Consider the following 26,986-nt stretch of genomic DNA (forward strand, 5'->3'; position numbering starts at 1 on the left):
CTGGAGGGGGCTTTGTGCCCAGAGAGCTTCATCCTGCCAAGGACTGAGGTAGTGGACGTATCTCTCCACTGGTTCTGGAGGGGGCTTTGTGCCCAGAGTGCTTCATCCTGCTCATGGTGGCCTCAGTAGCGGCGGTGCGTGCGGCGCTCATTGGCCTGCGGCGCTGGTGGCGGCGGTGTCCTTGGTAGCGGTGCTGGTGGTGGCGGTGTCCTTGGCAGCGGTGCTGGTGGCGGCGGTGTCCTGGGAAGCGGGGCTGCTGGCGGCGGTGTCCTTGCCAGCGGTGCTGGTGGCGGTCTTGTCCGCCGTGCAGGCTGGCGGTGACTTCCCTTTTTTTCTGTGCCCCTTCCCCACCTCGGATGGTGGCGCTGCTGTCTTCCCTCTCCCAACTTTAGTCCTGGGAGAGCCCTTGGTGGCAGGTGTTTTGCCCTTCTCCCTCCGGGTAGTGGCCAACTTCTTATGCTTCTGAGGTGGGGGACTGTCCGTGGTCTGGCTCCTTGGCACACTGGCTGCCCTGCTGCTTGGCGCACTCCAGAAGCCAGTTACTGCTGGCACCACTGTTCCAGCTGATGTGGTGGCAGAGGTGCTGGGTTGGGACCTGGAAAGGCATGCCCTAGGGGACTGAAAAGGTGGGGGAGGTGAGGGGAAGACGTCAAGGTTGGACAGGAAAAGTTTCTTAGACACACTTGGATGGGTAGATGGAGAGGGTTTGGGAGTGGAGGAAGAGGTAGTGGTTGTAGGAGGTGTATGTTTGCTGTCTTTGGGTGAAGGTGCATGGGCTGGAGGTTGTTGTGAGGTGGATGGCTGTTGGGTGGGTGTGTGACTGCATTTGTGTACCTTGGGAGGTGGGCTCACAAACACACTGGGAGAGGACCCAGGAGATGTGTGAATGGTAGTGGGGGTGGTGAGTGCACATGAGCAGTGTGTGGTGATGGGTGTGCTGGTGATAGACGTAGTGGATGAAGATGTGGTGCATGCAGGTGTGAGTGGAGACGTGATAGGGAGGGAGGAGGGAGACGAGGAGGAGGGGGACACAGTGGAGGCAGTGGATGTTGGTATGTCTGCATGGGTATGATGCTTGTGTGAGTGCCTGTGGGATGTGTGGTGCTTATGTTTGCCAGAGCTTCCCTTGTGTGTTGAGGTGTGCATGCTGGTCTGATGGTGTGCTTGGGATAGGCTGACGTACAGGGGTTTGGGTCTGGGTGAAGGAAGTTGGAGGGGGGAGGCTTGACACAGGGACAATGGCTGTCATCAGTGCTGAGGCCAGAGTCTGAAAAGCTCGCTGTTGGGCTGCCTGACCAGAATGAATGCCCTCCACGTATGCATTTGTCTGTTGCAACTGCCTCTCTACACCCTGGATGGCATTCAGAATGGTAGACTGCCCAACAGTGAGGGATCTGAGGAGGTCAATGGCCTCCTTACTGAGGGCAGCAGGGCTGACAGGGGCAGGGGCTGAGGTGCCTGGGGCGAAGGAGATGCCCACCCTCCTGGGTGAGCGGCCACAGGGTACACGGTGTGAGGGGCTGCTGGGAGGGCGGTGTTGGTAGGGGGGGTGGCGGCTGCACCTGTAGATACAGGGGACACAGAGGGGCCCGCCACCGCAAGGGAGCTCCCATCAGAGGAGGAGTCAGTGTCGCTGGTCTCAGCTCCTGTCCCTGCCGTGGGACTCCCCTTGCCCTCCGTCTCACTGGTGCCTTCAGGCTCCATTGTCTCGTCCTCCATGGCCATGTGGGATGCAGCTCCCTCCTGCTCCGGTACCACTGCTCCTCCGCCTGATGATGCAATTGCACACAAAAACAGGGAGACCAAAAAAAGAGGGGGCAAGACAGAAGGAAGACATGTTGAGTGTATGCAACACCGCTGCCGTTGGCCGACACTACAGACACAGAAGCCCTCTGCACTATGCTGTGCACTTAGAGTTCCCTAATTAATCCCAGGGACATGGGGTACAAGGCCTATGCCCGATTGCTGCACACATGGAAGTCACAGGAGCCTGACTAGGTGTAGTTGGCTCTGAACACTGGTGGGGTGGGGTGCCACATGGCCTGCCTTACGAAGGGACATTGCCTACTAAACTTGCCCTGGCCTAGGGGAACCCACTGCCCAGCTCCCCCACCCAGACACCTCCAATGCGCGCAGAGTCAGATGGATGTGACGGTACTCACCCCCTTGTGGCTGCTGTGATGCCCTCAAGCGCCCATCCAACTCTGGATTCGCCACCGCCATGATCCGGAACATCAGGGGGTCATGGTGTGATGGGCACCCCTCCCACATTGGGAGACCATCCCCAGCTGGGCCTCCGCCATCTTCTTGCTCCAGCGGTGAATGTCCTCCCATCTTTTCCAGCAGTGGGTGCTCCGTCTGTGGTGGACCCCAGAGTCAAGACGTCCTTGCCGATGGCACACCAAATATCCTTCTTCTGGTGGGCGCTGACCTACAGCAATAGTACAGGGGAAAAGGTACAACATTAACTGTCCGGACCGTCACAGTCATTGACCCACGTTCCCACCCTTGTCATGACGCACATCCACTCACCGTTGTTTCATGCACGCATCATTCTCTCCCCCTATCTTCCATCCACACCACTCCACACAGGCATTGCCCATCCATCATGCTCCCCGTGTACTTACCTGTTTGTCTGGTGGACCGTAGAGTAGCGTGTACTGGGGAGGACCCGATCCACTAGTTTCTCCAACTCCTCCATGGTGAAGGCAGGGGCCCTTTCCCTAGACACATGAGCCATTGTCTCTTCCAGACTGAGTTCACAGCAGCACTTGCAGTGTAGGTCCTCTCCTGTCGAAGATCAGGTATCAAGTGAGTGAACAGAGAGAAAATGGCGGTGACGTCCGCGGCGGTGCGTACCGTCATCGCCGGCGTACATCGTCATTGGCTCCTGGGACCCATAGAGTCCAATGTTAACCAAAGCAGGATTGCGCCGCGGTCTTCGACCGCCTACCGCGACGGTGTAGAACACCAGCGCAGTTACCTCATATCCCCTTGTCCCACCTTACAGGTCAGGCAGCCGGCATTTCAGGGGGCCACATGGCATTAATTTTAAATGTGTCACACATATCTAGGACTTGCATACACATTAAGACAGGGACATAGCGGATTGAAAAATGTGTGAAATAAAGTTGTGTTTTCGTACCTCAGTGTTGGCTGACCCTCTGCTTGCTGTTCTCCTCCATAGACCACATCCACTGGGGCAGGTGAGGAGATGGTGGCATCCTCCGGTGTACAGACCGCTGGTGGACCTGTCGACAATGGAAGAGTGACATGTAATTGTCACCTACAGACTGGACCGTGCCACAATCCAGGAACTGTGTGCCCAGTTGGAGCTGGACCTGATGTCTGCTATCCGCCATCCCACAGGTATCCCCCCTCTAGTGCAGGTGTTGTCTGTACTCCATTTCCTGGCAAGTGGGTCTTTTCAGACGACAGTGGCCATAGCATCAGGGATGTCCAGCCTATGTTCTCCAACGTGTTGTCCAGAGTGTTGTCTGCCCTGCTGAAACACATGCACAGCTACATCGTTTTCCCTCAGGTGGAGGATTTGCCTACAGTGACAGGTGACTTCTATGCCCTGGGACATATCCCCAACATCATTGGTGCCATTGATGGGACACATGTGGCCTTGGTACCCCCCTGCAGGAGTGAACAGGTGTACAGAAACCGGAAGAGTTACCATTCAATGAATGTGCAGATGGTGTGTTTGGCCGACCAGTACATCTCCCATGTGAATGCCAGGTTTCCTGGCTCAGTGCATGATGCTTACATTCTGAGGAATAGCATCATCTCTGATGTGATGGGGCAACTCCAGAGGCACCGTGTGTGGCTATTAGGTGAGGACATGGACCCTATACAGTGTGACTAGGTGTCTGGGTCTGGGGTTGTCCCTAAGAGTTAATGTGTGTCTAACAGTTGTCCCTCGACATTTGCAGGTGACTCTGGGTACCCCAACCTGTCATGGCTACTGACCCCAGTGAGAAATCCCAGGACAAGGGCAGAGGAACGCTACATTGAGGCCCATGGGCGAACTAGGAGGGTTATAAAGAGGACCTTCGGCCTCCTGAAGGCCAGGTTCAGGTGTCTCCATATGACAGGTGGTTCCCTATTCTACTCACCAAATAAGGTGTGCCAGATCATCGTGGCCTGCTGTATGCTTCACAACTTGGCTTTGCGATGACAGGTGCCTTTTCTGCAGGAGGATGGCCCAGATGGAGGTCTTGTGGCAGCTGTGGAGCCTGTGGACAGTGAAGACGAGGAAGCAGAAGAAGAGGATATCGACAACAGAAACACGGTGATTCATCAATACATGAGACACAGGTAAGAAAACATCACTGCCTGCTACATCTGATACACTTGTTCTACCTCTCGTCTGTCTGTCACTTTCACCCAGTGTATGGACCCTGAGTTGTCACTTTCCCTTTCAATTTCACGGATGTGGGTCCCACTGTGTGACATCTGCTTTGTTTCCTCATGGACTAGAGCTGTGTGACATAGGTATGTTGACAATACAATGGATGCTGCATTTTTCCTCAGTTATTGCAAATACACATTTTCGAAAGAACAGACTGACTCCAGATAGTTTTGTGATTTAAGGGTGTTTATTTAAGTGCTAAATATTGGAGGGGGTTGTAAAATGGTCAGAGGTGATGGTGGAGGAATGTCCATGGCAGAGTCCAGTCTATTAGTCTTACAGGTGCATTGTCCAAAGGGGCATAGGAAGTGGAGTTGGGGCAGTTGATGGATGGACAGGGTGACAAAGTGGGACAAAAAGATGACAATCAGGGTGGTCTCATTTCTTGGCGGGGGTCTTGACATTGTTCTCTGTCTTTGTCCTGGATCTCAGGGGCCATTTGTGGGGTGGTTCTCCATCTGCAGGGGGTGGGGTGCTGGTGTCGTGGTCCTGTGGCGGTGCCTCCTGTCCACTAGCACCGGCGGAGGAGGTGGGCAGTTCATCGTCAGGGGCCCCTTGTTGTGCCACAGTGTCCCTCCTGGTGTTCACGAGTTCCTTCAGCACCCCTACAATGGTGAACAGGGTGGTATTGATGGATTTCCTCCCTGAACCCCAAATACTGTTCCTCCTGCAGCCGCTGGGTCTCCTGAAACTTGACCAGTACCGTTGCCATAGTCTCCTGGGAATGGTGGTAGGCTCCCATGATGTTGGAGAGGGCCTCGTGGAGAGTGGGTTCCCTGGGCCTGTCTTCCCCCTGTCGCACAGCAGCCCTCCCAGTTCCCCTGTGTTCCTGGACCTTAGTCCCCTGAACCGTGTGCCCACTGCCACTGGTGTTGTTGGGGTGGTGGGTTAGCCCGGTTTCCCTGTAGTGGTGGACACACTGCTGATTGACGTGTCCTGGGGACAGAGGTATGGGCCCGCTGGGTGGGTGCTGTGCTGGTGTTTCCAGAGGGGGGAGGCTCTGTTGTGGCTTGTGCCAGTGTGAGGGGAACCGACTGTCCCGAGGTCCCAGATGGGCCAGGCTGGTCATCTAGATCCAGTTGGACAGAGCTGCTGTCATCACTGTGGACCTCTTCTGCTGGTGTAGTGGACATGTCTGGAACCTCCTGTCCAGTGACGTTGGGCAGGGGTCCTGCAGGGGTGTAAATGCATGATTATTGCATCTGTGTGTGCCATGGTGTGCAATGGGTGGGTGACCCTGTACCCCAGTGCTTGCATTCTTGTGTGGGACCTTGTGTGATAATTGTTTAGGGGTGTGTGTGGGTATGTGCAGTGGGCAGGCATTGGTGATGGGTGTCCATGCGTTGTTGTTGCATGCAGGGCTTGGTGTTGGGATGTGTGGTTTGTGATAGTGGGACATATGTGAGGAGTTGGAGTGATGGGGGTGAGGGCGAGGGTGGGGGTATGTGATAGCATGCAGGTAGGGTGGGGGATGAAGTAGTGACTTACCAGAGTCCAGTCCTCCAGCTACTCCAGCGAGGCCCTCAGGATGCAGTATAGCCAAGACCTGCTCCTCCCATGTTGTTAGTTCTGGGGGAGGAGGTGGGGGTCCACCGCCAGTCCTCTGAACCGCAATGTGGTGTCTTGAGACCACGGAATGTACCTTCCCCCGTAGGTCGTTCCACCTCTTCCTGATGTCATCCCGTGTTCTTGGGTGTTGTCCCACTGCGTTGACCCTGTCCACGATTCTGCGCCATAGCTCCATCTTCCTAGCTATGGTGGTTTGCTGCACCTGTGATACGAATAGCTGTAGCTCTACACGGATGATTTCCTCCACCATGACCCTGAGCTCCTCCTCAGAAAACCTGGGGTGTCTTTGCGGTGCCATGGGGTAGTGTGGGTGATGTGTGAGGTGGTGTGTGTTGTGAAGTGTGGTTTGATGTTTAGGGGTGTGTGTTGTTTTGTGCGTGGATGTGTATGTGTGATGGTGTTGTGTGCCTCTGTATGCTGGTGTTGTCTTTGTCTGTGTTGTCTCTCTGGCCTTCGTCTAAATTTCTGGTCGTAAGGGTTTGTGGGTGATGTGGGTGTGTATTTTATATTGTGTTGGATGTGTGGAAGTGGTGTGTGTATGTGTATCAGGTGTGTGTATTTGGAATTGTCCAATGTGGTAGTGTTTTGTAAATGTGTGTGTATTTTGTGTACTGCCAATGGAATACCGCGGTTGAAAGACCACCGCGTGGATTCATGGGTTGTTATAGTGTGGGGGTATTCCTGTTGGCGTGACGGTGGAGGTTTTGTTATCGCCAGTTTATCACTGACCTTTCGTGTGGCGGACTTGTGTGGGTGTCTGGATTTTGGCGGATTCCGAGCTGTGGGTCGTAATAGCTGTGGCGGAATTCTGCGGCCATGGCGGTGTGTTGGCGGTCTTCTGCACGGCAGTAAGCGGCATTTACCGCCAATGTTGTAATGACCCTCTAAGTCCCCTAAACCCACAAAATATAAGAACCAGGAAAGAGGAGGGAGGGGAGGGAATCATGGCTGAGGGTCCAACAGTTATAAGATTGCCCTCCGCAGGATCTTTTTTATCCCATGTACTCTCCTGTTAATCTGGGACACCTCCTGCTGCAGCCTGTCCAATCTGCGCAACACCTGTTGCATGTCACGTTGCATGTTCCTAAATTCAATATTGTCAATGACTGCAGCAGGGGTGGTCTCTGTGCCAGTTGTGGAGGGTTGTGCTGTTGCCAGTGCAATGCTTGGAGGGGGAGGTGCAGGGGCTGCAGTCAGTGGTCCAGGAGCGGATGATGTTGAGGGACCTGCAGTGGTGGCTGTCATCCTTGGTGCCACTTGGGTCGGAGTGGTGGTGCTGGTGGTGGCGGCTGTTTTGGACAGGGATAGGCCCCCTTGGGCAAATGCCCTCCAGACCCCTGTGGCTCTCTCATGGCGATAACGCTGAGACTTGTGGCGGGACTCAGACTCAACATCCGGAATGTGGCATTAACACATCGCCCTCCTCTGGAATTCGTTAATCAGATTGGCATCCATATTGGCTGCTGTTAAAAAAGATGAAGCCAAACATTAGTTACATCATTGTGTGATACAGCTACTGATGATATTTAAAAAATTCCTCAAAATTAGCTTAAACAGGCCAAATCACAGTACAGATCACAGATTGTCTCTGAGGAAGTACATGACAACGCAGCCTACACATGTCCTATCTAACAGCACAGCAATCTCCAAAAAGATGTGTACCTACTTAAATGGTCTAAGCATCATTGTTCTGCCATTAGTCACATAACAAATGCTGCAAGTCCTCCACATGTGATAGGCCAACTAATGACTACCTTCTGGATGACAATCAAGGGCCACAAGATCTGTGATTTGTAAATGGAATTGCCAAGATGGTATTCAGTTGAGTGGGTATCCTAGGTTGGAACAAATTAATTTCTGAATTACATGTCTGTGTACTACACTTGGATCCTCACACCTACGTACACATATTTCATAACCCTAAGCCTGTGCCTCGGGGGGGGTGGACATGCAACACATACTTTCAAACATCGAGGACAGCCAGGAAGCTTTGGACAGCTGTCCATGGGTTTAGTCAGTCCACCACAGGTAAGGAGGGTGTCCAATTAGGATAGACACAAACATTGTACAATCACATCTACATTTATGTTCCTAATTGCGGACAATTGTCAACATCAGTTGATATCACTAATACCTGTCCTACAACAAGCACATAGATGCAAGCACCCATCTGGGCTTGAGCTGCATGCACACCTATGACATTGTACTCAAGTGCCACATAAATGTAGCAGAACATGTGGAGCAAGATGCTGCTAGGAAGTCAAACATATGTCCTACACGTTCATTAGTTAACAGGGAGGCTCAAGTCTGTGGGTAATACTTCGGCATCCCTGCTCTGTGTGATTCAGGGTATGACTTGCTGACTAAATCATGAAAATGGCTACCTCCAAATTTTTCATTACAAGAAATGTAACTACAAATGTCACGCTATTCACATGGCCATGCCTACAGCGCTGCACTACAATCCCAAATGATGACTCTACGCCACTGATTGTCCAACTCAAATATGGAAAAAAGTCAAACTCCAGTCAAGTCACATATCAGATCATGTGCCAGCACATCTTACCTTGCCATGTGTCCAACACACAGGAGTCAATGACACAACAGCTGCAAACAAAACACAGAGCTGAAATATCAACACTTACTAGATATATTTGGGTCTGCAAATCGAGCCACTTCTCCATTTGTGTTGGGGACAGGTTCACATGTAAAACATGGAAGGGTGAATTGTGCTCAATGTCTGTGCACTGTACAACACTTTGAAGAAAAAATTACTGTGTGTGACATTATGGCGGTCATTCTGACCGCGGCGGTCGGCGGTCGCCGCCTGCCAAGCGGTTCCCGCCGAAAGACCGCGGCGGCCATTCCGGCTTTCCCGCTGGGCCGGCGGGCGACCGTCAGAAGACCGCCGGCCGGCCCAGCGGGACAGCCTCTTCAACAATGAAGCCGGCTCGGAATGGAGCCAGCGGAGTTGAAGGGGTGCGACGGGTGCAGTGGCACCCGTCGCGATTTTCACTGTCTGCTAAGCAGACAGTGAAAATCTTCGTGGGGTCCTGTTAGGGGGCCCCTGCATTGCCCATACCCGTTCCCGCCATCCTGGTTCTGGCGGTGGACACCGCCAGAAACAGGCTGGCGGGAAGGCAGTCGGAATCCCCATGGCGGTGCTGCAAGCAGCGCCGCCATGGCGGATTCCCTGGGCCAGCGGGAAACCGCCGGCTCCCCTTTTCTGACCGCGGCTTTACCGCCGCGGTCAGAATCGCCAAGGAAGCACCGCCAGCCTGTTGGCGGTGCTTCCGCCGCCCTCCGCCATGGCGGACATGGACCGCCAAGGTCAGAATGACCCCCTATATCTGATAGTCCACCCCCTCAGGCATGATGACACTTCAACAGACATACCACTGCAAACATGTATTGACCCTGTCACTCCAGTGAGTGATACACACATATGCACACGTGCATTGGCCCTAACAATCATGTGGTAACAAACATGATTCCTCAATTGGTTGCAGATTCATTTATAGAGTGTACTCCATTTATTCATTTGTTGTTATGAGAGACAGGCAAAGCCACGTTCCTGGTGCACTGCAATACCAGTCACTCAGGTATTGTGGCTTGTGCATCAAGGGACAATCAGTTACTGTGTGATGCTCATGTGGCTTGAGTTTAGCTCATGAATTATTATGCTGTCTATGGTCCATTTCAAGTGGGCCTGTGTTGTCTGTAGGTTACATATGCTACATTGACAGTGTACCCTGAGCCAGATATGCCCTATATGACACCATAATGGCAGGGATCCTGTGTGTTACTTGATGGCAATCTGACGCTAAACATGGATCGGCCATTTATCTAAATTAATACAACAAAGAAATATATGCTGACAGTGTCTAATTTGGTCATCCGTGACAGAATGCATGGGCACAGGTGTAGTCATTGCACCTGAAATGTGTCACCCATTGCTCTGTGAACCCATATCAGGTATTGGAATTCACAGTTAGCCACATCCATCATCTTACATTAGCCAAGTTGGGTGATCTGCGGGCATACAACAAACTGACACTGTCCCATAATTGAAACATGGTTTAGCAAATGTCCTACTGTGGCAATCTTGATGATGTAGGTTTCAATTTGTGTGCACCTTGGGAATGGCAACAGTCACGGGAATGCTGGTCTTCTGATCTTAGCATACACCCATATCTGTGATAGCCTTCATACTGGGAAGTTTGCTATTGCACATATGCTGCACTAGATCAGCAGAGGTGTACCAAACGTAAAGTAGCAAAGTATTTGGAAACTTTATATGTATGATGGAATCGGTCAGGGGTCCCTTGCACAACATCATGCAAGTAATAAATGGTGACCATGCAATCACCAACTTCAGGTATCCCATGATGACCCAATAACTTTTGAGAAGTGACACATATGGCAAATGCATCAGCTCTGTTCCAGCTATTGTGCCCAAGGCAATTTAAAACAGACAGGAACAATGAACAGAGGGCCAGATATATTTTTTATTCCTCAATTTGTAGCATTTGCTTAATGTTTTACGCTACAGCTATGGAAAGTAGCACCAAACATTTAGATATGAACCTGTTTGCATTACTTTGGCATCCATTTCTAATTTAATTGCGGCACAAACCAAGCCAAAGTATCAGCCTAAGATATTACCTGAGGTTGGGAAGAACTTTGCACGTATGGCCAGGAATACAGTTCAGACATGTATTCCTAATAATTGGGGACCACATTAATTCCTTGCTTTAGCTTGTAAAATACATCTCTTTCCTAGTACACTCACAGGCCATGAATGAAACATATGTTTGAGCCGCATTACCATCATCTATTGACATCAAAGCGGCACTAATTTACAAGATCAAGTTGTGTTTTGTAAGTTTGTGCAGCTGTTGCGTCAACAGATGGCAGTAATGTGTAGCAAATATTGTATAAATCAGGGTCACTGTATATTTAACTTGCATTCCACATGTCCAAAAACATTGCATGCAGCATATCAACAAATCTGCTCCTGTCACTACAGAGCATTTAAATGTGCACATTACTCTGAATTGTACTCATCAACAGGGCCACCAATCACCACACCCAGGTGGTCCAGCAGGTCTTGCTCTCTGGCAACAAGGTCAGCTCAGCAATTCTTGAGTTGGTGGTCGTTGCGCGGTCTGTTGAAAATTCTCCTCAGATGGTACAGCACCTTGGACCACATGAGCCTCCTCGCCTCCGTGTGATACCCCTGTATCACCCTGACACCAGCCTCAATCATCAGGGGGAGGAAGTGGCACACCAGCCAAATGAATGCCCCCAGCTCCTCCTCACCCATTCTCCCCAGACGTGGCCTACCCAACGTGACCAAAATTATAGTTATAGGAAAGGGTACAGAGGAAAATACAGGGAAAGGAGGGAGGAAAATGAACGTTAAGTAACCCACAAACAGCCCAACAATCCCCAAACTGGCAATACCCACTACTGACTCTCAACAGTACAAAGACAACATCTAACACCAAATATGACAAAAACACACTTACACTGAACAACTAAGACAATTACTAAAACAACAGATGACAAATAGGATGGCACACAGGAGACAATTTGGACAGAAAAAACTCTCAGCACAGCCACACAGTCTAGAAAAATCACAGACTGCAAAGTGAAATGCACCTACTGTATCATGTCTGTAAACAGGATATCCTATTACATCACTTCCTGTCTCAAATGCGGTGCGTTTCTATTACGATGCGTGAACATTTTATGACGCTTACGGGCTGTGCGTCAAAGTTTTGTGACACAAATGCTTCAAAATTCCCCCGCATTCATAGTTTCATATATTTTTCATTGATAACCAATTTCATGGGGTACAGTGTAGGAATTACCGCTCGGGCCCAATGGATGTATAATGGCTGTGAGTATAATTTTTCAATGCATATGTGGCAAATTTTTACACATACGTGTCTTTTTTACACGTTTGCGGAAAAATATATGTCTTTCATTGTGTTTGTGTCATTTATCTCATTTTTTACGTACATGAAAGCTGTAACTGTACAGAGATAGGCTGTCTGCGCCTGCATTGTGTGTTCCTGTGTTTGGGCACATGTGGCAGACCACACTACTGCGGACCATAATACTCATGTTGTTGTACCGGATAAGCACTCTTAACTGACTCAACAGCTACCCAAACATTTTGAATACAAATTGGTATTACCTAGTTTGAGCAGGTGGTGCGTCAATAGAGGATAGCAAGGCTACGCTTCTTAATACATTCAATCATGGCCTGTGTGTTTATGTCTGTGAATTGGCTATTTCAATTGTTGTTGGCCCTCTGTGTGAACGTCACAAGACGTGCTTTCATTAATGTGCTTGTATGCATGTGTTGTAAATGTTGATAACCATCAGATGCTATTCAGTGTGGAAATGAGTCAGGATATGTGTTTGTCATACACGTAGCATCTAATGCTGTGTGAACTTCCCTGACTTTTGGAAGAAAACATCTCCCATGGCAAACAATGCACAGGATAGATAGAGGAAGTTTGATAATGCCAATGTTACAAGAGTAAGCCATCACATGTACTGGAATGTTGGATACCACTTCATGGTCACTTGTTTGTATACTACCCATGAGTCAGGCATTTGAAAATGCTCTGTAGGTACAGTGTTTGTGACACATAGTCCCAAAACCAATCCACAAATGTAATGTCACTCCACAGTTTGAATCATATAAATACCTATGGTTCTCCTGTGGCAGTGGAGGACCAGCAGATCAAGCTGCATGTGTTCACATATTTCCAGTGGTTAATTTCACAAAGGTGTCCAGTTCAAGTGTGTGGCCATGTGTACCCTGTGTCATTATTAGCCTCCATGTTGTCACAGTTATGTGCAGGTCTAGTCATGAGTCTGTGGAGCCATTCCCTGCATTAACAGAGTATCCTTCATAGCAGAATTGACCGAAAGCCAAAGACGAATTGACAACACATATGGGGATAGTCCAGCTATGGCACTGCAGAAGTTTTATGATGCTGACAACAGGGCAACCTTGGTGTGCTCACAAACTTAATGGATCAGTAATTAGAAACTGGCAGGTTTCATCACAACATTTGTACACAGGGTGGCCTCTAAAATTCCCACTGCAACAGGGAACATCAGTGCCTCTGTGCTGATTAATCTCACAGCTAGTCACCACGCAAGCACCATCATTGGGTTGCAGCTAATGTGAATCTGTGTGTGGACCGTCAGGGCACAAACATGCTTTGTCCTTACATGCACATTAGCAAACGTTGTTTGTTGTGCTGGAGGCACCATACCAAATCCATGCATACAGCCATAGTACACTGTCACTGCTTGTCACTCATGTATACATGGAACCCTGACAAGGGATAGGGCCAGGATTAAGCTATTTGAATACATGTCCCAAACCATGATACAATAAGTAAACTGATTACACTATACAATCTATTTGAGTGTTCATCGTAGACCTACCAGACAAAATACCCCAGGAGGAAAGAGAGGGCATGAAAAGCAACTATGAGACAAATGTAGCCACAGGAAACCTCTATGGTAACACAAAGACAGGAACCAATCAGGCTAACAGGATGCAGGCTCCCTCAGGAACTAACATGAACAAGGTAAATGCACACAAGGATATACATAAATGGCAGCTTCTAAGCCATTTCAGGCAGCAGCAAGGGCAGTGCAGGTTCAAATGGCTGGTCTGCATTGAAGTGATCACAGGTGTGTGCAGCTTCAGTCTCTCACAAGTCCTGTAGGTGAGAATCAAGTTCAAAGGGTCAACAGTAAATTTCATGTGGGAAGCAATGGACAGCTGATTACAGGTCCTACCGACTACCAGGCAGTGCACTTCAGACCTGAAGTCCATGCAGACAGATGAACTATGACCATGGCATGCCATCCTAAAGAGGGAAGCACACTGGAGTCAGAATGTTAATCTGGGTGTGAGTAGATGAAGGATTATCAGGGTACAAATAGTCCAGTTACAGGGCCCCCTAGAGAAGGGTGGGGAGAGACTGAAAACATGCCTGTGGCAGGACTTATAACCTGGGATGGCATGCGCATGGCATCTCTTGTGAGCAATGCTTGTCATACCTGGGGCACTTGTGCTATCCATTTGCAGCTTACATGGACTTCTTGTCACACATGCTCCTTGCAGAGATAGCTGATGTCACACTTACTGCTGTCAAGGGTCTGGTCATACATTCCTGTTACCAATGCAATGGCACATCCACTGCCTCATGTATGAAGCGGTGTTTACCTTATGATTGATGTTATCTTAGTTGTGTGCCATATGCTGCAATGAACCATGTTGCCAACATGGATGTGTGCCATAGCTGTGCTACTCTGATATTGCCCTTCAAATGTGACATGGACAGGATATATGTCATTTACACTGTGTGTGAAGTTGGGTGTACATTCATACCCATCAAATGTGATGTGGCTTTTTCAGTATCCTAATCTGTATATCTGCAATGCTCCATGAGGCTAAACTCTGATTATGATTCCTAGTGATCATGTGATGCATAAATAATTACCCAGACCATGATTTAGTGATGAAGTGAGTTGTTTAATGACATATGGTGAGACAGTGGTGATGGTGACTGTTAGAAATGGGGTCTCTAGTTGGCAGTCGGTTTGCACCCTGTCCAAGTAGGGACCCTCACTCTAGTCAGGATAAGGGAGATACCCGCTCAGATAACCCCTGCTCACCCCCTTGGTAGCTTGGCATGAGCAGTCAGGCTTATCTCAGAAGCAACGTGTAAAGCATTTGCACATAACACACAGTAATAAGTGAAAACACTTCAAAAGGACACCACACCACTTTTAGAAATATAGCCAATATTTATCTATATAAAACAAGACCAAATATGATAAAATATCCAACATACAGTAATAAAAATATGAATGCTGCAAGATGTACTTAACAATACAGTTCCTTGAAGTCGATAACTCCACCTGGGGCTATCACGGCGTCGTGAACAACAAAACCAAAAGTTCAGGCTGGCCTTGGCGTCGCGGGCCAGCTGCGGTGTCGGGAAGACCCACAAACAGTACCTTGGATTCGCAGGGCATCGTGATCCTCGCGGTGAGCTCTGGAGAGCGGCGTCGCTGGCGTCGTTTCCGGAGTTGGTGCAGGAGTCGTCGGGCCCTTGAAGTCACGCACCTCGGGGATCGAACTCCTGGCTGATGACATCAGGTGCGCTGGCGGGGATGGCATCGGGGCTGCGGTGCGAAGTGGGACGGTGCGGTGCCCACAGGTCACGGTGCAGGCAACGGCTCAGTGGCGGCGTCCAGTGGCGGCAGTGAGACCAGGGCTGCAGTGTGAAGCGGGGCGGTGCAATGTGCGGTGTCCACAGGTCACGGTGCAGGCAGCGGCGTCGTCGTTGCGGAAGCGCTGTCGTCTGTAGGCCCAAGCCGGCGGGACGGGACGGTGCTTCATGACCCTCACGAGCGGTGTCCACAGGCCATGGTGCAGGCAAGGATGCCTGGTGACAACACTGAAGCCGATGGTGCTGGCGTCGGTGGACCGGGGCTGCGGCGCGGGACGGGAAGGTGCTTCCTGCTCCTCACGAGCGTTGTCCACAGGCCACGGTGCAGGCAGCGGCGCCGGTGTCAGCTGGAGCGATGTCGTTGGGGATGCCCAGGCTGCGGTGTGAGCAGGTGACGCCGGATTGCGGGGCCCACAGGTCGCGGTGCGAGCAGCGGCTCGGTGAAGTCGTCCGATGACGGCGTCGGTGAGACCAGGGTCGTGGTGCGAAGCGGGCAATGCGACTCCGTGCGGCGTCAGCAGGTAATGGTGCAGGCCAGCGGCGTTGTTGGCGGCGTCGCAGTGGTTTCTCCTCTTGGGCAGCACAAAACACACAGTTCCCAGTGCTGCAGGTTAAGGAAACTGAAGTCTTTGGTGTCCCTGAGACTTCCAACAGGAGGCAAGCTCTACTCCAAGCCCTTGGAGAATTTTCTCAAGCAGGACACACAGCAAAGTTCACCATTTGCACTCGTTTCAGGCAGAAACAGCAACTGCAGGCAAGTCCAGCAAAGCAACACAGCAAAGGGACAGTATTCCTCCTTCAGCTCTTCTCCTGGGCAGAGGTTCCTCTTGATTCCTGAAAGATTCTAAAAGTCTGGGGTTTTGGGTCTGCTTCTTCTACCCAGTTCTGCCTTTGAAGTTTGCAAACTTCAAAGCAAAGTCTCAAGTGTTTGCAAGATCCTTCCTTGCCCAGGCCAGGCCCCAGACACTCACCAGGGGGTCGGAGCTGGCATTGTGTGAGGGCAGGCACAGTCCTTTCAGGTGCGAGTCACCACTCCTCCCCTCCAGCACAGATGGCTAATCAAGATATGCAGACTACACCCCAGCCCCCTTTGTGCCACTGTCTAGAGGAGAGGTGTGACAGCCCAACTGTCAAACTGACCAGACAGGGAATCCACAAACAGGCAGAGTCACAGAATTGATTAAGCAAGAAAATGCCTACTTTCTAAAAGTGGCATTTTCAAACGCACAATCTTAAAATCAACTTTACTAAAAGATGTATTTTTAAATTGTGAGCTCAGAGACCCCAAACTCCAAATGTCCATCCGCTCCCAAAGGGAATCTACACTTTAATCTGATTTCAAGGTAGCCCCCATGTTAACCTAGAAGAGGGACAGGCCTTGCAACAGTGAAAAACGAATTTAGCAATATTTCACTGAACACATTACTATATGTCCTACCTTAACTGTACACTGCACCCTGCCCTTGGGGCTACCCAGGGCCTACCTTAGGGGTGCCTTACATGTAATTAAAGGGAAGGTTTAGGCCTGGCAAGTGGGTACACTTGCCAAGTCGAAGTTACAGTCAAAACTGCACACACAGACACTGCAGTGGCAGGTCTGAGGCATGATTACAGAGCTACTTATGTGGGTGGCACAAGCAGTGCTGCAGGCCCACTAGTAGCATTTGATTTACAGGCCCTGGGCACCTCTAGTGCACTTTACTAGGGACTTACCAGTAAATCAATTCTGCCAATCATGGATAAATCAATCAACAGTACAATTTCTATAGGGAGCAGTTGCACTTTAGCACTGATTAGCAGTGGTAAAGTGCGCAGAGACAATAAATCAGCACAAAGAGACCTGAAAAAATAGGAGGAAGAAGGAAAAAGGTTTGGGGATAACCCTGCAAAAAGGGCCATTTCCAACAGTGACTAAAGTTAAAAGAAGTTTTGTACAATGTGCTGTCTCCGACGCAATCCTGCTGCAGTGTTTGGATGGTCCCCCTCATGTTGATTGACAACATCCTCCTCTTCCTCCTCTTCAGTCATTTGTGGCGCTGGTTCATAGAGGGGAATGTTCCTCCCTACACAAATGTTGTGCAGGATGGCACAGGTCAAATGATCTTGCAGACCATTTCAGGTGAATATAAGAGGCTAACTCCGGTGTTGTCGTGGCACCTGAATTGTGATTTCAGGATGCCAAAGTCCTCTCTACTATGGTCCGTGTCCTCTGATGTGCCTCATTATTGGCACGCTCTGATGGTGTGCTTGGGTTGGCAAATGGGGTCATGATCCATGGCTGGATCCCATACCCCTGATCAGCTGAAAGAGAAAATCCCATCCAATTCAACATATGTAATATCATGTGAAAAACTACAGTGAGGCCCTTTGATTTGGCTAGGTGACAATGTACAACACATCTCCATAAGTTGGCAGCACTGAAGTGTTGACAATTGACAATGCAACAATAACCCATGTGTGACAAGTTCTATGCAAACCTATTTTTGTGCCCTCACTGAGTTGACTCATGTGCAAACGTGTACCTACTCTACTGTACCTTCTCCAGGTATGCTGGCTAACTTGGTAGTGGGGGTGAAGGTTTAATTGTCAGAAGGTCCAAATGCCTGTACATCTGTTGTGTATATGTGTAATTGTCTCAATCCGTATGTGTAGCAGTGTGCACTTTGCATTATTGTCACATCAATATGTGTTCTTAGCACAGTCTACTTGCTTATTGCTAGTGGGCAATGTCACCCCAGGAGTGATGTGAGATGTTGGTACTGCCTCAATGATTCCATGTCACCTTCATTCAAGTCATCATCATTATGCAAGTCATCATCAATATGCTATGTGTCTCATGGTGTTTGACTTGCAGCAAAACACATTACACACCCCTTACACAGTACGTATTTCTTGGAAGGGCGTGTGACTGAGTGTTATTGATGTGATATTGAAAGATTCATCTTCCAAGTTGGTGTGCCAGTTAAGGCCATGTCATTGTCACTGTGTGGTTTTAAATTGGTCCCTTGTGGCTCTGAGAGTGGCATCTGTTGTTATTTGCATCTGTCATTTGTCCATAGATGTGTATCCCAATGGGTCAGGATATCAAACATGACTAGCAGTGTCACAATCTCAGTGTCTTCCTGGCCACATGTCAATGTAGTGGTGTATGTGTTGTGTGTCCTACAGGGATGCTGTGCAGTGTGTTTATAAGTGGATTTCTGTACTTACCAACAAGTAGGCCATTTCCATATCGTCCATCCTGGAAATGTTGATTGGTTGTGCAGTGGCAGAAGATGAAGGAATCATGTACACTCCCAGGATACTTAACCATGATGTTGGTGATCAATCCCCGGTGATCCACAATGGCCTGCACATTGATGGAGTGTGTGTGCTTCTTGTTGCGGTATAGATGCTCGGTTGCAGCAGGTGGCACAATGCGTACATGTGTGCAGCCAAAGGCACCAAGCACATGTGGAAAGCCATTGATTTGATAGAAGCCCTGTTTGGTCTCCTGCTGCTTCTGCTGTGTGTTGGGGAATGTGATGTGGTGGGGTGTGAGGGAAATGATGGCATCCAGTACCTTGGGTAGGAAGGCAGAGAATGAGGGCTGTGAGATCCCGGCAACCAGGGCACCAGTGGTTTGAAAAGAGCCCCTTGCCAACATGTGGAAGACAGCTAGCAGCTTGGTCTCTGATGGAATGATGTGGGGTGTCTGTAAGCTGGGTGCCAACTGTTGCTCAATGTGGCGCAGCAGCTGCTGTATGGCTTGCCAGTTTAGTCTGTACCTCTGGATCATGTCATGTTCCCTGAGTCCCTGAAGGGTTGTCCTGGTCCGGAATATCCTCTCCTGCCTTTGGCATTGCCTTTGGGGTCCCTGTTGGTGTGGTTGAAGCTGCTGTTGTTGCTCCTGTGCTATGCGCCTTCGTGCATGCTGGATGAATAGCACCTCCATGTCTTCCTTTTTGAGCTCTGATGTTGCTTCTGTGTGTTTTCCTTAATTGCTGGTGTGTTTGCCCCATTTTAACGCCTGCCCTGACCCAGGCGTTAATTTTCGATGCAAATCGGGCTGTGCGCCATTTTCCGCCTCCGCCTCCCAGCCTTGCGGGATTTTTGCGCGGTTGGATAAATATGGCGCACGGGTGTTTACGTCATTTTTTGGACGGGAATGCCTACTTTGCATGTCATTAACGCAAGGCGGTTTAACGCATCCAGAAAATGACGCACACTGCAGAATTTTGACGTTCGCGGGGTCGGGGTCAAAGTATAACTATGGTGTTAAGTTTGCGCCGAATTTGCGTCAAAATAAATGATGCAAATCCGGCGCAAGCAGAGTATAAATATGCCCCTAAGAGAGCAGTCCTCACTAACCGCATTTAATGAGCACCCTCCACACAAGAGAACGCTTCAACCTAGTTAAAGAATTTTCCAGGAGAACACTTCAAGTGGACAGCCTCCTTCCTCATGGGAAGAACACAAAGGTTCTACCTCCCATTCTTCACTTCAGAACTTAAAAACATAATTTGCGGCGTACCCCAAGGATCCTCCCTCAGCCCAACACTATTCAACACCTGCATGACCCCACTCTCGGACATCATCAGATTCCACAGATGCAGCATCATATCCTACATGGATGACACACAACTCATCCTCTCGCTCACCAAAGACTCCTCCACCACCAGAACAAGTTTCTGAAATGCCATGACCAGTGTCGCCAACTGGATGAGAACCAAATGCCTCAAGCTAAACTCTGAGAAAATGTAAGTGTTGATCTTCGGGAAAAGATCTCTGTATGGAACAACAGCTGGTGGCCATCTAAGCCAGGCACTACCACCACCCCAACAGACCATGCTCACAACCTCAGCTTCATCCTCAACAGTGAACTTACTATAAAATGACAGATCAATGCAGTCTCTGCATCCTGCTTCCGCACCCTCCGCATGCTCCACAGGATCTTCAGATGGCTCCACACTGACACCAAGAAGACTGTCACCCAGGCCCTCATCACAAGCTGACTCGACTCCAGCAGTACATTCTACGCCGGCATTTCCACCCAACTACTCAAGAGACTCCAGGTCATGTAGACACCCGAACTCAGGAACCTCAAGTGGCTCTCCATCCAGAAGAGATGACAGTTCAAGATTCTCACACATGCCTACAAAGCATTGGACAACCAAGGACTAACACATCAGCCCCCATGTGAACTTCCACAAACTCTCCAGACACCTGCACTGCACCTCCCTGTTTCTAACACATGTCCTTCGCATCCATTGTAGCCACAGTGGCGGTCGCCCCTTCTCCTATGCCGCCCCTAAGACTTGGAACGACCTGCCCCTCCACCTATGAACAACACCCTCCCTGACAGAACGGAAGAAGCTCAAGACATGGCTCTTCGACTGAGACTCTGCAAACTCAGCACTCAGATACCCTCAGAGGCAATAGTGCTGTGCTATACAAAAATTGATTGATTGATTGATAAATACTGGACAACAGACACCACCACTGCAGTTCCCTTCTGGACCTGTGGATACTCTGCCAGGAAGAAAGACTGCTGTGCTGCTACAAGGACTACCACTCTGCGGGACTCCAGCTTTGCTGGGCTGAACTGCTGCCCTCCTTCTCTTGCTGAGAAGGAATGGACCCACATTACTTGAACCCAACACCCAGAGTGACTCCCAGGGCTAGCCGTCTGGTCTCCTGTTTTCTGAAGTCTCAGGGACACAGAGGACACAGAAGACTTCCAGCTTCCCTGCTACAGTGCCTGGGCTCTGACATCTGTAAGTCTTGCCTGGCCAAGTGGTGCCAATCCAGTTGGGTCTTTGGAATTGGGTATAAAGTGCTACTTCAATCAGCAACACCACATTCACACTGTTGCACCACTTGGAACAGGTGTATCTCTATTTAAGCTGACGCATCGCTGCTGCTATGAGGATCGAGTGAAACACATCGTTGACTGCGCAGCGCATCACTTCTGTTTCTGACACATCTATGACTTTGCGTGGGTCAGAGCCTGCACATCACCTCCATCCCAATCATCCACAACAATGCAACACCTCTTCTGCTACTCATATCATTCTTAACATTGATTCAACAAGGTACCTTTTCAGCAGGCCAAGGCTGGTCCCTGTATCCTACCCACGGTCTGTCACGATCAGCCTGAAGTTTCATATATGACCTGGTTTAGCACAGCCAGATAGCCCCGGCTGGTGCTTTGTGCTTTTAAGCACTACATTTCGGTTTATTCTTTACAAATTCATAACTCCTGTTCTACTTATTGGATTTTTATCATTTTGGTCTTGTTTTGTTCATTAAATTCAGCTCTATTTATCGAACCAGCTGTGATATATTTTTCTGTGTTTTTTTCACTGATTTACTATTTGAAGTGTTGCACAAATACTAAACACATTGCCTCTTAAGTTAAACCTGACTGCTCTGTGCCAAGCTACCCGGGGTAAGCACAGGTTATTTTAGGTTGTGCTTGTGACGTACCCTGAATATGATTGTGGTGCATGCTTGGACACAGTGCATATCTCTGCCAACCAGAAACCCTATTTCTAAAACGTTCTTAGTCATTCTTCAATGTTCTCACAGTTGATAAACACTACAGGGTCTTCCTTGATTTTGGTTTCTTTTAAAGCCACAATCCCTTTAAAGGGAAGTGACAAGTCTTTAGGATGTATATCAGGATATGACATATACCAGTGGCACTCAAATATATGGACAACAATTTGGTTGCCAAACCTATTGCACATTTTCAGCTATATTACTTTAATTTGAGAGGATTATTGTCCAGTTTTTTTCTTCTGGAGGCGATATAGAAGCATGAAACTGCGTTTATAGACAAATAATAGTAGGTCACTTTATAGTTGCAAATAAAGACATGATGAAAACATAACTTTGATAAGTCAATAGATGCTCAAAAAATAGTTAAAAGTGAGCCCTTGACCTCTGTTTCAATTTGGGACTCGACCTGTTAAAGCATCTATGTGCAGTGTTTGAATGAGGCTGAATAGAGGTAAATGGTATGCATATTTTATTGATGTTTTATCTCTAAGTATTATTGCGTCACCTCTGTTTCCGCTATGGCTTTGTTTTATACCTTTATCATGTTGTTCTAAAAAATCAATAAGCCGTATAAAAACAAAAACATCTGATACAAATATCTGTATACCTTGAAATGTTACATTATAAACATTCCCACCTTGGGAGAGAAATTTCCAAAATGGTGAATAGTCAGAAATGAAGAAGGGACTGCGATCACGTTTGGAAAGTGTTCAGTTGAAAATGGTTAGGTTGTATGTTACACGTCTAAAAATTAAGGTGGAACAGGTATTTCTTATAATCCTTATAATTTTCAAACATAGCTGTTCCAGCAGAAGCAGCACTCAAGTATTCAGTACCTTTGCAACCTAAAGTAAAGAACATACCCGCATAACATTAAACATTTTTCTACAGCATGAATATATTTATTGAATATAAGAAAACGCAATTTAACGACAAAATCTTTCAGACCAATATAATAAATCTATTTATTTTACATTACTGATATTGGTATAGCTCACAATCTGCTATTGCATGGCATTGCAGTACTTTAGGTAGTTGGAAGAGAACAGGGACGTAACAGACTCCCCCGCAGCCCCAGCGATGCGGGCGGGAGCACCCACAGTGGGGGGGGGGGGCCTCACCCTCTAAGCCATGCCATTCAATGCCTTTCAACATGCGTGCAATGGCAAGGAATAATTAAACGAAGAGAAAGCCACTCTTCTTTCCCGAGCAGGACCCTGCAGCGTCGAAGGACGGCTCAACCGTTCAGGGGAGCCCCATTGAGACAGTACATTCATTCACATATTCATCACTTTCACTCATCACTTTCTGAGGGGAGGGCAATCATTTTGCGTTACGCCACTGGAGGGGAACAATCAAAATGGTTCTGCGATTTCCATAACTAGCCAGAGTCTAGTTCAGCTTCTGATGGAATGTGATATTAGTGAGGTAAATCGATCTGATCCAATATTTCACGAATGTGTCAGCTCATGTTAGTTGTGAGTGAATATTCTTGGTGGGTCGTACCAAATCCTTTATGGAGCCGCCTTGTAAAACCCAAAGACAGGTTCAGGAAGTCTTCAATTTTCATAAGGAATATTGCTTTAATATGTTCTGTTGTATGTCCATGACCACGAAAATAAAAACCTTTTTATTTCAGATAGTAGATATTTGAATCATGTAGTTTCATCTTTCGAATGCAAAACTACCACGTGATACAGAACAAACATTCTCACTTGTCAATACAAAGTATCTTTCAGGATTGCTTTCTGTCCAAGCTCCAGAGTAATGAGGTTGGCTTTCCAGCACCCATTATAAAAGCATTATTCCAAGAGACCATAAACGCTTACTTTGCTTTTCTTCAGATAACGGCATACGAAATTGATTGGGGAGGGTCAATGAATTTCGTCTAGCTGAAATCATATTGTTGTAAATTAAGCATTACAGCTAGTGCAGCATAGCTTTAAAGTGGATTGGGAGATGAACTGTGATAAGTGATTGATTTAATTTAACACACAGTATTTTGCACCCTGTAGGATTTCAGCGTGGATCATTTTGAAACCAGTGCTCAAAGGGTAGTAAATATCTGCTCATTCGAGTTATGCACGTTTTGCGTTTAATTTAGAACATCTATGTGCCATGTGGTTTTATTGCATCAGTTGTAACTTAAAGCTAGATCACAGCAAGTAAAAAAACATGCCCGTAACCAGCAGGAAACTGGCTGTCCGTAATAGAACTGGATAAAGTAGGCGATAACAATTTTATTGACTGTTGCTCCTCATCTTTGCCCACACATCACTAAATCATAAGGAAAAAAAACGAATTATAACACCATCTCCAGAACAAGGGTTTACTTACCTCTTGATTTTGCGCCAAGCTCTAAATCCGCACTCGTTCAATAAACCAGAGCTGTAATGAAAATATTAAGTTCATGAGGGTGAGCCAGAGTAAAACTATTTGTAAAAAGGATTACAAAGGATTTCGTTCACAGATTCATGAAAATCACTGACAAACAGATATCATTAAGAAACAGAAGACAAGGTATGATGGTCACTTGTACTCACCTATCGTATAAACCATGTTATAAGTCGCATGAGCTAGAATTTTGCACAATATCTGTGTAGAACCCATATTTCTGGACTCGAGCAATGTGGAAAAAAATGCAATAAGGACGCTTACATACAAAAGGCTCCCCTCGTTGAGAATTTAGCCATATTATGTATTGTTCCTTCTGAAAGGTCAAATTTGCCAACACAAATGCTGAGACTATCTAATGAGAGGCAAGTATATTACTGAGATTAAGTTTTTAAAGCTGGTCTGTTCTATCGTTTCTCGCATACCCAATTGATTTCAACAATCAGTAGAGGATCAAAACTCAGCAGGATTTATAAAGAATGACGTCCATTCACATAAGGTCTCTTCATTACAGTAAAATATAGGTCTTTACACAACACTCTGGATCATCTGTATTCCTGGTCAGCCAATGTTTTTATAAAGATACAGTCCTTCACAAAACTTGGGGGCATATTTACTAGAAAGAGGCGCATTGCAGTGCTGTGCCAAAAATGGCAGTGCTGTGCTGCATCACTTTAAAAATGCATGGATGCGCTGTACTTACAAAAATACAGCGCACACTCTGTTTCCCCTAGCACTGATGCTAAATTAAGCTGCCAGCGCCAACGTAGGCATCCTTGCACCATAGTGCACAGGTGTCTGTGTTGAAGGGAATGACTGTTTATGTGCAGGAAGGGACATCTTCCTGCACATAAGCAATCTACAATGGTGATTTGGCACTTGTGAGTGTGCTGCACAATGCGGCACACATAGAAGTAACAAATTGTCATTATTCAATGATTGTTCATGAGCAGGAAGGCACATTTTCCTGCACATAAACAATCATTCATGACCTTTTGCTCCTTCTTTTTGTGCTGCAGAAGGCAGCACACATTCAAAAAAAGCTAAAATGAGGAGAAATATAAGTATTTCTCCTTGTTGTGCCACGCTAATGCCACCCCTGATTTAAGATTTCTCCTAAATCTGGGGCATTGTAAAAAGCAATGGGTGTTGCAGTGGAACACCCACAGCAACGCCCATTGCAAGCTTCTCTGCTGCAGAAAACTGCATTGGGGGGGCCCATATTTACAAGGCGGCATTAAGCTAAAAAAAAGTGGCTTACCACCGCCTTGTAAATATGGCGCTGTGCAAAGATCCACCAGAGTGTCACAAAAAGTGACTCTCCGGAGGCACTAGGGCCTTGGAAATATGTCCTTTGGACTCTAATACCCTGATTTACGACTTGGCAGAATGGTGCTCCGTCACAAATGTGACAGATATCCTGTCCACCTTTCTACTAGTGCATTAAATCTAAATGCTGTAAGGCATACGGAATAGCCGTCATGTCTGTGACAGAGTACCAGTTTACTAAACTCTAAATATGACCCTAAGTATTGCAAGGGAGTATCATTTTGCTCCTCAGTAGTAAACACACTTTAAAGAATAGTCCCTCAAACTTGCATTTGCCAATGTTTCTCACATGCTTATTGCTTGTTGGAAAAATATAGCCTAGCTCAACCTCATGAATATCTATTTCTTATCCCTTATTGACTTATATTTCAGACAAGAACCACAAGATACATTTTTTAATTGTGCTCTTAAATGCAACCTCTTGTGAGAAAATGAGACTCTACTCATGGTCATCCCCATTTCTTAAAAATGCTGTTGATGATTTTAATACACAGCACACATGAGTACTTCTGCCCAGTGCCCAGTGTGTGTGCTTGACCCCTAAGCCTTAGCATATGGTGTGGAATCTACACCCATGGCATGAAAGTTAAGTGTTGCCTGTGGACCACAGCCCTTATAGTGCCTTCCATGAGTGTGACAGGAAAACATTGCTTTCGGCCTATGAGAACATCCAAAATGCCGCTGTCAGGCTTGTCCTTAACGTTCCCAGCCACAGCCACATCACAGGAGCACCTGAGAGAACTCCACTGGCTTTCTATAAAAAAATGAGTCACTTTCAAGCTCCTCAAACACATCTACAAAGCCCTCCATGATGTGGGTCCTGCGTGCTTCAACCACTGCCTCTTATTCCACGCACCCACCAGACATCCCATCTCCGCCAAGCTGGCCCTCGCCACCATCCCATGGATCCATAAGACCAGGATCTTTTTCTCACCTCGCCACAAAAACCTGGAACATCCTGCCTCTCCACCTCAGGTAATCTCCATCACTGCCACAATTCAGGAAGGACCTCAAGACCTGGCTGTTCGGCTGAACCACAGCTCCCAGTCAGATCAGCAGCCCCTCAACCCCCCGTTGGGCTCAGGTTTGTGGGAAGTAGACCCAATCCTGTTTTTCCCTTTGCATTTTACAGTACAAGTCCTGTTAATCCCAATATAATATCAGTCCCAACATGCAAAGATAACATTTGCTACATTAGCTCTAAAATTAACCTACAATAGTCAACAGCCTTACCTAATGGCTTCAAAGCACAACCTGTTCTTTTTACTGCCTTTCGGGTGCACACTGTGCATGGTACATAGAGGTGAAATGCAAGTGGCCATCTAGCATTCCCAGTGTATATCTGTTCTATTGCTGTTCTACAGGACTTTGCAGTACAAGGTGAGCAGACCAGCTTGTCACTCGTTTTCCTGCCTCCTCTAGACATACTGAGGCACTACCCCTACACCTGTATTAG

The 26,986-nt window shown here is 47.8% G+C and overlaps 1 protein-coding gene across 1 annotated transcript in view; it reads left to right on the forward strand.

Moving 5' to 3' along the window:
• Positions 1-26,986, forward strand: part of MGAT4C (MGAT4 family member C) — a 943,730-nt gene that overhangs the window by 725,803 nt on the left and 190,941 nt on the right. The window lies entirely within an intron of this gene.

This window comes from Pleurodeles waltl, chromosome 4_1 (genome assembly GCF_031143425.1).
Source record: "Pleurodeles waltl isolate 20211129_DDA chromosome 4_1, aPleWal1.hap1.20221129, whole genome shotgun sequence".
Lineage (NCBI taxonomy): Eukaryota > Metazoa > Chordata > Amphibia > Caudata > Salamandridae > Pleurodeles > Pleurodeles waltl.